The following is a 13,487-nucleotide window of genomic DNA, read 5'->3' as shown; positions in this document are numbered from 1 at the left end:
CAGTCCCTCCTATCAGGAGGCCTACTCAAGACACTGGACCAACCCCACCACCAGGTGGCAGAAAACAGAAGCAAGAAGAATTACAACCCTGCAGCCTAAGGAAAGGAGACCTCAAACACTGTAAATTAGAATGAGAAAACTGAGAAACATCTTGCAGGCAAAGAAGCAAGATAAAAACCCACAAGACCAAATAAATGAAGAAATAGGCAAATTGCCTGAAAAGGGATTCAGAGTAATGATAGTAAAGATGATCTAAAATCTCGGAAACAGAATAGAGAAAATGCAAGAAACATTTAACAAGGACCTAGAAGAACTAAAGAGCAAACAGTAATGAAGAACACAATAACAAATTAAAAATAGTCTAGGTGGAATCAATAGGATAACTGAGGCAGAAAAATGAGTGAGCTGGAAGATAGCATGGTGGAAATAACTGCCACAGAGCAGAATAAAATAAAAGAATGAAAAGAATGGAAGACAGTCTCAGAGACCTCAGGGACAATATCAAGCACACCAACATTCGAATTATAGGCATCCCAGAAGAAGAAGAAAAAAAGAAAGGGTCTGAAAAAATATTTGAAGAGATTAGTTGAAAGCTTGGGAAAGGAAATAGTCCATCAAGTCCAAGAAGTGCAGGGAGTCCCATACAGAATAAACCCAAGGAGAAACATGCTGAGACACATATTAATCATACTAACAAAAATTAAACACAAAGAAAAAATATTAAAAGCAGCAAGAGAAAAGCAAAAAATGACATACTAGGGACCGCCCCCCCCCCCCCCCCAGCCTTATAAGTTTAACAGCTGATCTTTCTGCAGAAAGTCTGCAGGCCAGAAGGGAGTGGCATGATATATTTAACATGTTGAAAGGGATATACCTACAGCCAAGAATACTCTACCAAGCAAGAATCTCATTCAGATTTGACAGAGAAATCAAAAGCTTTACAGACAAGCAGAAGTTAGAATTCAGCACCACCAAACCAGCTTTACAACAGTTGCTAAAGGAACTTCTCTAGGCATGAAACACAAGAGAAGGAAAAGACCTACATACATATCAATAATTACTTTAAGTGTAAATGGATTAAATGCTCCAAACAAAAGACACAGACTGGCTGAATGGATACAAAAACAAAACCCATATATATGCTATCTACAAGAGACCCACTTCAGATCTAGGGACACATACAGACGGAAAGTAAGGGGATGGAAAAAGATATTCCATACAAATGGAAGTCAAAAGAAAGCTGGAGTAGCAATACTTAGACAAATTAGAGTTTAAAATAAAGACTATTACAAGAGACAAGGAAGGACACTACATAGTGATCAAGGGCTCAATCCAAGAAGAAGGTATAACAACTGTAAATATCTATGCATCCAAAATAGGAGCACTTCAATACATAAGGCAAATCATAACAACCATAAAAGGAGAAATCAGCAGTAACACAATAATAGTAGGAGACTGTAACACCCCACTTACACCAATGGACAGATCATGCAAACAGAAATTAAACACGAGCTTTATATGACACATTAGACCAGGTGGGCTTAATTGATATTTATAGGACATTCCATCCAAAAACTACAGATTACACTTTCTTCTCAAGTGCACACAGAACTTTCTCCAGGATAGATCACATCTTGGGTCACAAATCAAGCCTCAATAAATTTAAGAAAATTGAAATTGTATCAAGCATCTTTTCCAACAACAATGCTGTGAGACTTGGTATCAATTACAGGAAAAAAATGTCAAAAATACAAACACATGGAGGCTAAACAATATGCTATTAAACAACCAAAAGATCACTAAAGAAATCAAAAAGGAAATTTAAAAAAACCTATAAACAAGTAACAATAAAACCACAATGACCCAAAACCTATGGGATGCACAAAAGCAGTTCTAAGATAGCAATACAGTCCTACCTCAAGAAACAAGAAAAATCTCAAATAATCAACCTAACCTTACACCTATAACAATTAGAGAAAGAAGAACAAAAAACCCCAAAGTGAGCAGAAGGAAAGAAATCGTAAAGATCAGATCAGAAATAAATGAAAAAGAAATGAAGGAAACAATAGCAAAGATCAATAAAACTAAAAGCTGGTTCTTTGAGAAAATAAAATTGATAAGCCATTAGCCAGACTCATCAGGAAAAAAAGGGAGAAGCTGCAAATCAGCAGAAATAGAAATGAAAAAGAAGTAACAACTGACACTGCAGAAATAAAAAGGATCTTGAGAGACTACTACAAGCAACTATAAGCCAATAAAATTGACAAACTGGAAGAAATGGACAAATTCTTAGAAAAGTACAACTTTCCAAGACTGAACCAAGAAGAAATAGCAAATATAAACAGACCAATCACAAGCACTGAAATTGAGACTGATTAAAAATCACAGACATATATATACTACCAACTGTAAAATAGATAGTCAGTGGGAAGTTGTTGTATAACAAAGGGAGTCCAACTCGAGGATGCAAGATGCCTTAGAGGACTGGGGCGGGGAGGGTGGGGGGGACTCGAGTGGGGGGGAGTCAAGGAAGGGAGGGAATACGGGGATATGTGTATAAAAACAGTTGATTGAACTTGGTGTACCCCCCAAAAAATAATAAATAAATAAAATTAAAAATAAAATAAAATAAGACACAAATGAACTTATCTATGAAACAGAAACAGACTCACAGACATGGAGAACAGACTGGTGGTTACCAAGGGGGATGGGGTTAGGGGAGGGATGGAGTGGGAGTTTGGGGTTAGCTGATGTAAGTTTTTATATATAGGGTGGATAAACAACAAGGTCCTACTGTATAGCGCAGGGAACTATATTCAATATCCTGTGGTAAACCATAATGGAAAAGAATATGAAAAAGAATGTATGAATAACTGAATCACTTTGCTGTACAGCAGAAATTAACACAACATTGTAAATCAACTACATCTCAATAAAAGTTAAAAAAAAAAAATCTTCCAACAAATTAAAGCCCAGGGCCAGATGGCATCACAGGTGAATTCTATCAAACATTTAGAGAAGAGCAAACACCTATCCTTCTCAAACTCTTCCAAAATATAGCAGAGGGAGGAACACTCCCAAACTCATTCTACAAAGCCACCTTCATCCTATTACTAAAACCAGACAAAGACGTCACAGAAAAAGAAAATTACAGGCCAGTATCACTGGTGAATATAGATGGAAAAATCCTCAACAAAACACTAGCAAATAGAATCCAACAGCACTTTAAAAGATCACATATCATGATCAAGTGGGATTTATCCCAGGAATGCAAGGATTCTTAAATACACACAAATCAATCAATATGATACACCATATTAACAAATGGAAGGATAAAGCCACATGGTGATCTCAGTAGATGCAGAAAAAGCTTTTGACAAAATTCAACACCCATTTATGATAAAAAACAAAGAAACTCTCCAGAAAATAGGCACAGAAGGAAACTACCTCAACATTATAAAAGCCACATGTGACAAACCAACAGCCAACATCATTCTGAATGGTGAAAAACTGAAAGCATTCCCTCTAAGAACAGGAACAAGACAAGGGTGCCCACTCTCACCACTGTTATTTAACATAGTTTTGGAAGTTTTAGCCACAGCAATCAGAGAAGAAAAAGAAATAAAAGGAATCCAAATTGGAAAAGAAGAAGTAAAACTGTCACTCTTTGCAAATGACATGATATTACACACAGAAAATCCTAAAGATGCTACCAGAAAACTACTAGAGGTAATTGATGAATTTAGCAAAGTAGGATAAAAAATTAATGTGCAGAAATCTCTTGCATTCCTATACACTAACAATGAAAGAGCAGAAAGAGAAATTAAGGAGACACTCTCATTTACCGTTACAACAAAAAGAATAAAATACCTAGGAATAAACCTACCTAAGGAGGCAAAAGACCTGTACACAGAGAATGTAAGACATTGATGAAAGAAATCAAAGATGATACAAACAGATGGAGAGACATACCTTGTTCTTGGATTGGAAGAATCAACATTGTGAAAATGACTGTATTACCCAAAGCAATCTACAGATACAATGCAATCCCTATCAAATTACCAATGGCTTTTTCTCACAAAACTAGAACAAGAAATTTTACAACTTGTATGGAAATGCAAAAGACCCCAAATATCCATAGCAATCTTGAGAAGGAAAAACGGAGCTGGAGGAATCAGGCTCCCTGACTTTAGACTATACTACAAGGCTACAGTGATCAAGACAGTATGGTACTGGCACAAAAACAGAAATATAGATTGATGGAACACAATAGAGTGCACATGCACATATGGTCCCCTTATCTTTGACAAAGGAAGCAAGAATATACAATGGAGAAAAGACAGTCTCTTCAGTAAGCGATGCTGGGAAAATTGGACAGCTACATGTAAAAGAATGACATTAGAACACTTCCTAACACCATACACAAAAATAAACTCAAAATGAATTAAAGAGTTAAATGTAAGGCCAGACACTATAAAACTCTTAGAGGAAAATTTAGGCAGAACACTCTGTGACATAAATCAAAGCAAGATCCTTTTTGACCCACCTGCTAGAATAATGGAAATAAAATAAAAAATAAACAGGACCTAATGAAACTTAAAAGCTTTTCACATCAAAAGAAACCATAAATAAAACAAAAAGACAACCCTCAGAATGGGAGAAAATATTTGCCAATGAAGCAACTGACAAAAGATTAATCTCCAAAACATACAAGCAGCTCATGCAGCTCAATATCAAAAAAGCAAACAACCCAATCCAAAAATGGGTGGAAGACCTAAATAGACATTTCTCCAAAGAAGACATACAGATGGCTAACAAACTCATGAAAAGATGCTCAACATCACGAATCATTAGAGAAATGCATATCGAAGCCACAATGAAGTATTACCTCACACGGGTCAGAATGGCCATCACCAAAAAATCTACAGATGATAAATGCTGGAGAGGGTGTGGAGAAAAGGGAAACCTCCTGCACTGTTGGTGGGAATGTAAATTGATACAGCCACTATGGAGACCAGTATGGAGGTTCCTTAAAAAACTAAAAATAGAACTACCATATGACCCAGCAATCCCAGTCCTGGGCATATGCCCTGAGAAAAGCATAATTCAAAAATATACATGTACCACAGTGTTCATTGCAGCACTATTTACAATAGCCAGGACATGGAAAACAACCTAAATGTCCACCAACAGATGAATGGATAAAGAAGATGTAGCACATATATACAGTGAAATATTACCCCACCATAAAAAGGAATGAAATTGAGTTATTTATAGTGAGGTGGATGGACCTAGAGTCTGTCATACAGAGTGAATTAAGCCAGAAAGAAAAAAATACCATATGCTAAAGCATATATATGGAATCTAAAAAACAGCGACAACAACAACAACAACAAATGGTACTGATGAACCTAGGGGCAGGACAAGAATAAAGACACAGACGTAGAGAATGGTCTTGAGAACACGGAGGGTGAGGGAAGGGAAGCTGGGGTGAAGTGAGAGAGTAGCATATACATATAAACTACCAACTGTAAAATAAATAGCTAGTGGGAAGCAGCTGCGTAACATACCAAAACCAGCTTGATGCTTGGTGATGATCTTAGAGGGGTGAGATAGGGAGGAGGGGAGGGAGACTTAAGAGGGAGAGGAGATGGGCAATATGTGTAAATACAGCTGATTCACTTTGTTGTACAGTGGACACTGCTCAGTATTGTAAAACAGTTATACTCCAATAAAGATCTGAGAAAAAAAATGCTGACTATGTGGCAGGCACTTTTTGACGTACTTTCCAAGCGCATTTAATCCTCTCCATAACCCTATCACATACAGGCTATTATTATCCCCGTTTTCAGATATGGAAACTGCGGCATCAAGGGGCTATGTGACTTTCCCCAAGTCACACAATCAGTAAGTGCTAAGGCAAAGCATTCAGCTGAAGTTATGGTTGATTCTAAGGTTTTTGTACTTCCCACTACCTCGTGTGCCCTCTTAATCATCAGTGTCAAGTGAGAGTCCTAAGTTTTAGAGCAATTAAATGACTTAATTCTGGTGCCCCAACCAGAAGTGACCGAAACAGATTTAACATTTTTCCTTTTCCTTTTACTGATTTTTTTCCTTTCTGTGTCGTGAGCCTCTAGGTCAATAGTTTATTGAACTCAAAACATTCATTGAGTCCCTATTATGCACCAAGGGGCTGCATGACCTTTCGTGGTACAAAGATAATAAACTTACTGCCCTCAAGGAATTAACAATCTGAGTTTAGGGAATTAAACAGATAAAACATAGTGACACATGCAAGCAGCGTGAAAAAATGTTCTACTAGGGCTAAGTTCATGGTATTCTGAGAACACTGGGGATGGGGTGCTATCCCAGCCTAGGGACTGTCCAGAGAAGCTTTGTAGGGGAACTGAGTCTCCAAGAACAAACGGGAGTTAGCTAGATTGAGTTAAGGAAGATGTTGTGGATGGAGCAAATACCTGGTGCAAAGGCCCAGATATATATGGGAGCACAGGCCTTTGGGGACCTCTAAGAACCTTTATGTGACCTTGAGTTTAGAAGAAAAGAAGCCAAAGAGATGGGCAAGATTTTGATCGTGAAGAATACTGTAAGTCATTGTAAGCAGCATTGGCTCTGCAGTTGGCTGTGTCATTGAAGAATTTTAAGCAGGTGATGTAGAGAATGGGATAGAATAGATGAAGTAAGCTTAGAGGCAGAGACCAACTTAGGAGGCTATTAGAATTGTCTAGATAAGAAATGATGAAGGTCCTGACCTAAGGCAGAGGCAGTGAGTCAAGCTTTTCCTGCCTCCCCAGGATACACTTAATTGCTTTACTTGTTGCCTTCAGCAGCCAGCATGTCTGCCTGGCTGTCCATTCAGCCACTGAACCTTCATCCCTTTCTTTGTCTTCCTGTACTGCAATTGATGTTCCTGTCTCTGCTATTAGACCTCAACTCCTCAAAGGCAGCCAGTGTATCTTTTTAGTCTTTATTTTCACTATACAAGTACTGTGTCTGGTACATGTTTTTCAAGTTCTTGAGGGGGATCAGTTTAGTGTGGCCATAGTCAAGGGTCCTTTTTTGAGAAGGACTAAAGGGGCTATTGGAAAGGAAGGATGAGAGAGAACTCTTTTGCTCTATAGTAATTGAACACTGTTGACGAATGAGAATTGCATATGACTTTACTTGGACTCTGCCAAAGTGCATCAGTGTTCTTCCGGGATTTAAGGTAATTTCCTGGCAGGCTTACTGTTTACTCTTAGCAATGTTTACACAAATTCTGTGCCATCTCTTAAAAACAAATTAGACTTTAACAGAAATGATTAAAGATGGGAATAGCATCTTCTGGTTCTATTACCTTTGTCCCTGAGTACGACCCTACCCTCTACACTGTAACTGAAACCCTGCTCTCTTCCCTGTAAGTTGTGTGGGGGATGGCCATTTAGCTAAGGGGCTTGCAAAATTTCTTTATCTTTTTAAATATGGAGGCCAGATAGAGAAATCAGATTTTTACAAGGAGCTGTTCTTGTTTAAGTCAGAGCCAGTTTGGGGGCCTTGTCCAACTATCTTCTCCACTCCCTCCCCATCCCTAAATAAAGGGATTGTGAAAAGCACTAATTAAGGCCATCCACATTTTCCCTCTTAATTATTCACTTTGATCCAGTTTCTCTCAAATTTCAAACTATTATTACATGGAGCTTTTCACAGGCACTCAGTGGTTTTGCTTTTATGTTCCACCACTTTTGGACCCTGGTGTCTTCCAACATGAGGGAAATTTGGCTTCTCTTCTGTCTCCCTCCAGATTCTCATATATCCTTCTCCAGCATTGCCTGGAAGACATTCTTGCACCTTGCAGTAGATGCCTACCATGACCTTAACTCAGAGGTAATCGTGTAGATAAAAGACTTCCTTGAAAGAATAAATGTTAAGAAAGTAACATTTCTCTTGAATTCATGCTGTTTATTGTTCTTGTTTAAATTTAATTATACCTCACAGAGCCCTGGCGTATGTGGGTATATTTAATGGCCTTTGTGCTTTTACCAAATGTGTTAAAATTAATACTTGGCCTTACAGAAAAAGAGGCTGAACTCTGTGTCTAAAGATTTTTCAGGATTACTAAGAGGCTTAGAGAGATCAAAGAGACCTCAGCTTGTTTGTGCCTACATGTGAAAATGTAGTTATTTATTTTTCTTGAGCACACAGAGAAAGGATTTGCATACATAAAATGTGGTAAAAGATTATTTATTAGAAGAGATGAAAGGCATTCTATGGTGAGAGTTTTTAGGCATTTTGTTGAAGATGATCAGCCCGATTCTGTCTTTGGTCTTAGCCCAGTTCTCCCTGTCTGTTTTCAGGAAGCTTTACCGCTCATGTTCAGAAGGCCACCAAAGGTTGGGGTAAAGGGCTCTCTGTCAGCTCTGTTAGGTGGCTACATGATGAATTCTTTCTGTCCAGTAAAGTAATGCTGAAGTTGTGCCCCACTTTAGGCATCTGATTCATAAACACAATCGATTCAGTAATTCTCAGCTCTATTAAGGGTGAGTATTCACTTGGGAAAAGGTCTTTGCAAGTAAGCGTATTTACCCCAATTCCTGAAAATAGCCCTCTGTTAATGCTTCCCGGGGAGTGTTTACAGGTCATGTACAATCTAGAAGAAGGAGAGGAGAAACGCAAAGCTAAGATGTTTAGGGATCTGCTGGCTGTTTAAAGAACAATCCACAAAGGTGGTAAAGAATCTCTGAAATGATTTAAATTCCTCAAATTCAGTTTACACGAGGGTGAGTCAAAAATTATCCGCACTCTGGCTGTAGAATTTAATTAACTTTTAGAAAAGACAAATACATCATTTTTCGACATAATCTCCTTGCTTTTCAATACTCTTTGTCCATCTGTCAACAAGCTTTCGTATTCCCTCATTACAAACTATTTTAGGCTGAGCTGCGAGCCACGAATGCACTGCTGTCTTCACTTCATCAGAAGTGAATCTTCATCCTCGTAGGACTGCTTTCAGGGGACCAAACAGGTGAAAGTCCGGCAGAGCAAGATCAGGACTGTAGGGAGGATGCTTTAACACCTCAAAACGAAGTTTTTGCAAAGTGTCGACAGTAATGGGCAGAAGTGTGCAGACGTGCACACCCTCAGACCACCAAAAATGAATCACTGCGCACTGCTCTTCTTTCTTGCAGATCATAAGTGAGGCATCCATTTTTGCATGCACTGCAGTTACAAATGAACTGATGTAACACATTCACACCTCTACAGCAGTGACTGGGGAGACAGTGGTCTTGAACAGAAAATGCTAAGAGAGTGCAGCCAACAGAAGTTTTAATATAACTGGAGTGTGGATAATTTTTGACTCACCCTTGTACATATCTGTTTTTTGTTTGTTTTTTAGAAATGCAGCACCCATTTAATGATTCGTCTAGAGTATAGCAATTGTAATTTGCTGATATTTGATGTGCTGTATGATATATAAGACATTTTAGTAAATAGAATGATATCTGCAATCCCTTCTGAGTGGCTTCCAGGGCTCAGTGAGAAACCAAGGATAGAGAATTTAAATTTCTCTCACTTTGATGAACATCACTTGTGATGTCTGAAGGGAGGTGCTTACCTAGAAATTTTATTCTCCCCCAGATAAAAATTACTTTCTTTCAATAAGGTTATTTTCTGTTATCTACTCCTAGGAGGAAACCACATAACCCTGGGTGTCCTGAAATATATTTATGTTCTAGTTTTTCATGTTTTTACACAGTTTTAATATAAGAATGTCTGATGTTCTTACGAGCTACGAATCCTCAAATCCAACAATAGGACAGATCATAATGAGGAAACCCAGAAAAAGTAGAAGATCTGAGAAGACTCTGAAGAATTGGGAAAATGGGCTCATCAAATTACACTAAGTACTGATGAACCCAGTGATAGGGCAAGAATAAAAATGCAGAGCAAGAGAACGAACTTGAGGACATGAGGGGTGGCAAAGGGGAAGCTGGGACGAAGTGAGAGAGCAGCATTGACATATATACACTATGAAATGTAACATAGATAGCTAGTGGGAAGCTGCTGCATACACAGGGAGATCAGCTCTATGATGGGTGATGACTTAGAGGGCTGGGATAGGGAGGGTGAGAGGGAGTCATAGGATGGAGGGGATATGAGGATATATGTATAAATACAGCTGATTCACTTCGTTGTACAGCAAAAACTGGCACAAGAGTGTAAAGCAATTATATTCCAATAAAGAGCTTAAAAAATTACACCAAGATAACTGGAATATTCATTTGAGCTTCAAATATTTATTGAGGACTGAGTATATGCCAGAAGTGTACAGGCTAGGTAAGGTTCAAGGAGAGGATTATCAAACATCTGAGCAGAATCAGATAAGATGCCATGGTCTTCAGCGGCAGATCTCACTAGGAGTTCTCTGCTTTAGCACCTTGTAGGAATTTGGCAAGTCCAGAGAGGACTGACTACAGGGAGAAGGTTCTGGGGGTCATTTTGTTTGAGAAACTGTTGAAGAAACAAAGGCTATTTACCTGGAAAATGGAAGATTTTTGGTAAAGAAATCATGAAAAAATGTCTCAGTCTTCACTGTTCAGTGTGATAGCTGCTAACCACACATGGCTATGTAAAGCAATTAAAATTAAATAGAAACTTAAAAATTCTTCAGTTACACCTGCATATTTCAAGGGCTTAATAGCCACATGTGGTGAATAGTTACCATATTGGACAGCACACAGATTTCCATCACTGCAGAAAATTCTGTTAGACAGCACTGTCCTGCCTATTTGAGGGATTTCATGAAAAGAAAGAACAGATTCAAACTGCATATCTCCAGAAGGTACAGTTATGTCCAGTGACGAAGAACTAGAGGGGAACTTTTTCTAACACTCTAGGTAGTCAGTAACCAAAGAGTCAGAGTAGGAAGCTCTCTGGGAGGGGAAATATCACCTCTTGGTGACTCTTGTCAAGGATGCTGTAGAGGAAGTATGAATGGAGGGCTCCTTCAGCATCCTGGCTGTCAGACTTTGTCTACTTGCCCACATCATGGCCTGAGCCACGTCCCAGCCAGCTGACTAAGGCATCTGTTCAGAGCTCTCTGCAGCTTCCTCCATTATGTGTGATAGAAAGTACCTGGTAGCCTGGCTGAGATCAAACTCAGCTCCCTCTCTCCATTTTGTTTAATCCAATTGAAACCCTCCTTGGGAGGTTGGTAATTTACAAAGCTTATGAAAAGCTTTCAATGAAATTATGCCTAGAAAAAAATTTATTTCTGGAAACCCAAAAATGGGGATATTTTTCTGAAAATAAATTCAGGTGGATAATGGATGAGGATAATGAAAAGGCCTTGTATTCTACCTCTGTGTAGGCTTGAGTTATCCAGTACCCTACATATTCATACACTTGAACTTAAACAGAATAAAATATCAATTAGAGTTTGGCAACAGTTTTTCCTTGGATAAGACACAAAGCAAATAGTTGGCTTATGTTTGGAGAGATCTGTGTTTGCAGGATATCTTAATGGCAAAGTCATGCTTTCTCAAATACTTGGTCAAATATATATAGAATTGAGGGACCACAAATGAGTAGGCATTTATAAAGCTCTTCAGTAGCTTTTGAAGAGACTGTGCCTGAGAACTCAAATACTTATTTCTGGGAATCTGAAACCAGGGTTGGTTACCTGGGCATATTCCTTAATTGAAGCTTGATGGTTTTGCCTTGCCTAAGAATCTCAATTCTGGTCAAGCCTGGGCAGTTTTATTGGTCTTTTGGAATCCTGAAATGACACTCTCAAACTGCCTTAGAGTACCAGAGGCGGAAAATGACACATTAGGATTGTCTCTCTAAGTTGTGAAAAGAGAAAAGGAACTGCAGTTCTGTACAGTCACTGGAGACAGATTGTGGTCTGAACACCTCAGCTATCTCAAATTGACCTTGCCATTTTCCAAACTCTCCAAGGGAAGTCATTGTCTACTTTTTTTTAACCTTAGTTGTTTATTTTTCAATGTCTTTTAATGTCTTTTTAGATAGTGGATGGTGTAAGCAGCTGGTCTCTCCTCTTCCTTCTCTCTCCTCTGCTATTCAATACAGAATCTGGTTTACTCCTATCCAGTGGACGGGGATAAAATATATTCTAGACAAGTGTTTTATCACAGACATTTTCCAACCCACCCCCACCCCCTGTGCTTGAAACTCAGATATCAGTTCTGTGCCCTGACACTCTGAGAAAATGTCTCGTCCAGGCAAACACAGGTTATTTATTTGTCAGAGCTAAGTTTCTTCAGGACAGCTTTCTTGGTTTGATCTGGCTACAGCTGAGGAAGGAGCTCTTGACTATGTTTGTACCCAGTCAAGAGAAAGTTCTCATGGGCAGTGATGCTTAAATGAAGTTAAAGGATGAGTAGGAGTTTGTAGCATGGATGAGGGAGTAAAGCAGTCCAGGGAGCGGGAGTGGCCTGTGCAAAGGGAGAGAAACACCAGAGCTTGAGATGTTACTAGTTTCTGCTGTACAACAAAGTGAATCAGTCATATGCATACACATATCCCCACCTTTTTAGATTTCCTTCCCGTTTAGGTCACCACAGAGCACGGAGCAAAGTTCCCTGTGCTATACAGTAGGCCGTTGTTAGTTATCCACTTTATACATAGTAGTGTATATATGTCAATCCCAATCTCCCAATTCATACCACCCCCCCACCCCCCCTTGGTATCCACAAGTTCATTCTCTACATCTGTGTCTCTATTTCAGCTTTGCAAATAAGTTCATCTATATCATTTTTATAGATTCCACATATAAGCGACGTTATACGGTATTTGTTTTTCTTTCTGACTTCACTCTGTATGACAGTATCTAGGTAAAAATATGGACTGCATCACGAATTTGTGTCATCCTTATGCAGGGCCATGTTAAACTTCTCTGTATCATTCTGATTTTAGTATATGTGCTGCCAAAGCAGCACGAGAAGCCTTTGTGAAAAAGCACCGTTGAGCAAAGACTTAAAAGGGGTATGGAGTTACCAGTACAGTTATTTTGGTAAAGAGCCTTCTGTGCAGGTAACGATCCGTGCAAAGGCAGGAGAGTGTCTTCAGGAAATAGCAAAGATGCCAGGATGGAAGAATGGGTTGGGGAAATGGGGGTGGTGGCTGGAGACAGGTAGAAGGTTACCATAAGGACTTGGGCTTTCATTCTGAGTAAAATGAAGAGTTGTAAAAACTGACTTAGATTTTAAGAGGTCATTCTGGCTGCTTTATTGAGAATAGACTTTAGGGAGGGTAAAACTAATAGCCACATGAAAAGGCAACCAGCTGGGCAGCCACACAGGGTACTAACCTGTAAAGGGCACTGAAATAGCACTTTTATAAGAAAGAGATTGTTCCTACCAGAACTCACCTCAGGGAAAGTACAGAACATTATCAATGAAATTTAATCAAGGACATGATTGGTTAGATAACAAAGATATCCATTGATGCTCTCTGAGGTCTATGGGTCT

At 38.9% G+C, this 13,487-nt stretch overlaps 1 protein-coding gene and 1 non-coding gene across 3 annotated transcripts in view; one reads left to right on the top strand and one right to left on the bottom strand.

Moving 5' to 3' along the window:
* KCNH1 (potassium voltage-gated channel subfamily H member 1) overlaps positions 1-13,487 on the top strand; it is a 411,257-nt gene that overhangs the window by 252,648 nt on the left and 145,122 nt on the right. The gene's annotated exons all lie outside the window — the stretch shown is intronic.
* Positions 12,854-12,956, bottom strand: LOC130850571 (U6 spliceosomal RNA). The gene has a single exon (XR_009052941.1). It is a non-coding gene; the product is annotated as a U6 spliceosomal RNA (small nuclear RNA).

Source organism: Hippopotamus amphibius, chromosome 3 (genome assembly GCF_030028045.1).
Source record: "Hippopotamus amphibius kiboko isolate mHipAmp2 chromosome 3, mHipAmp2.hap2, whole genome shotgun sequence".
Classification (NCBI taxonomy): domain Eukaryota; kingdom Metazoa; phylum Chordata; class Mammalia; order Artiodactyla; family Hippopotamidae; genus Hippopotamus; species Hippopotamus amphibius.
Note: the sequence above shows the minus strand (reverse complement) of the source record. Positions and strands in the feature narration are given on the sequence as shown.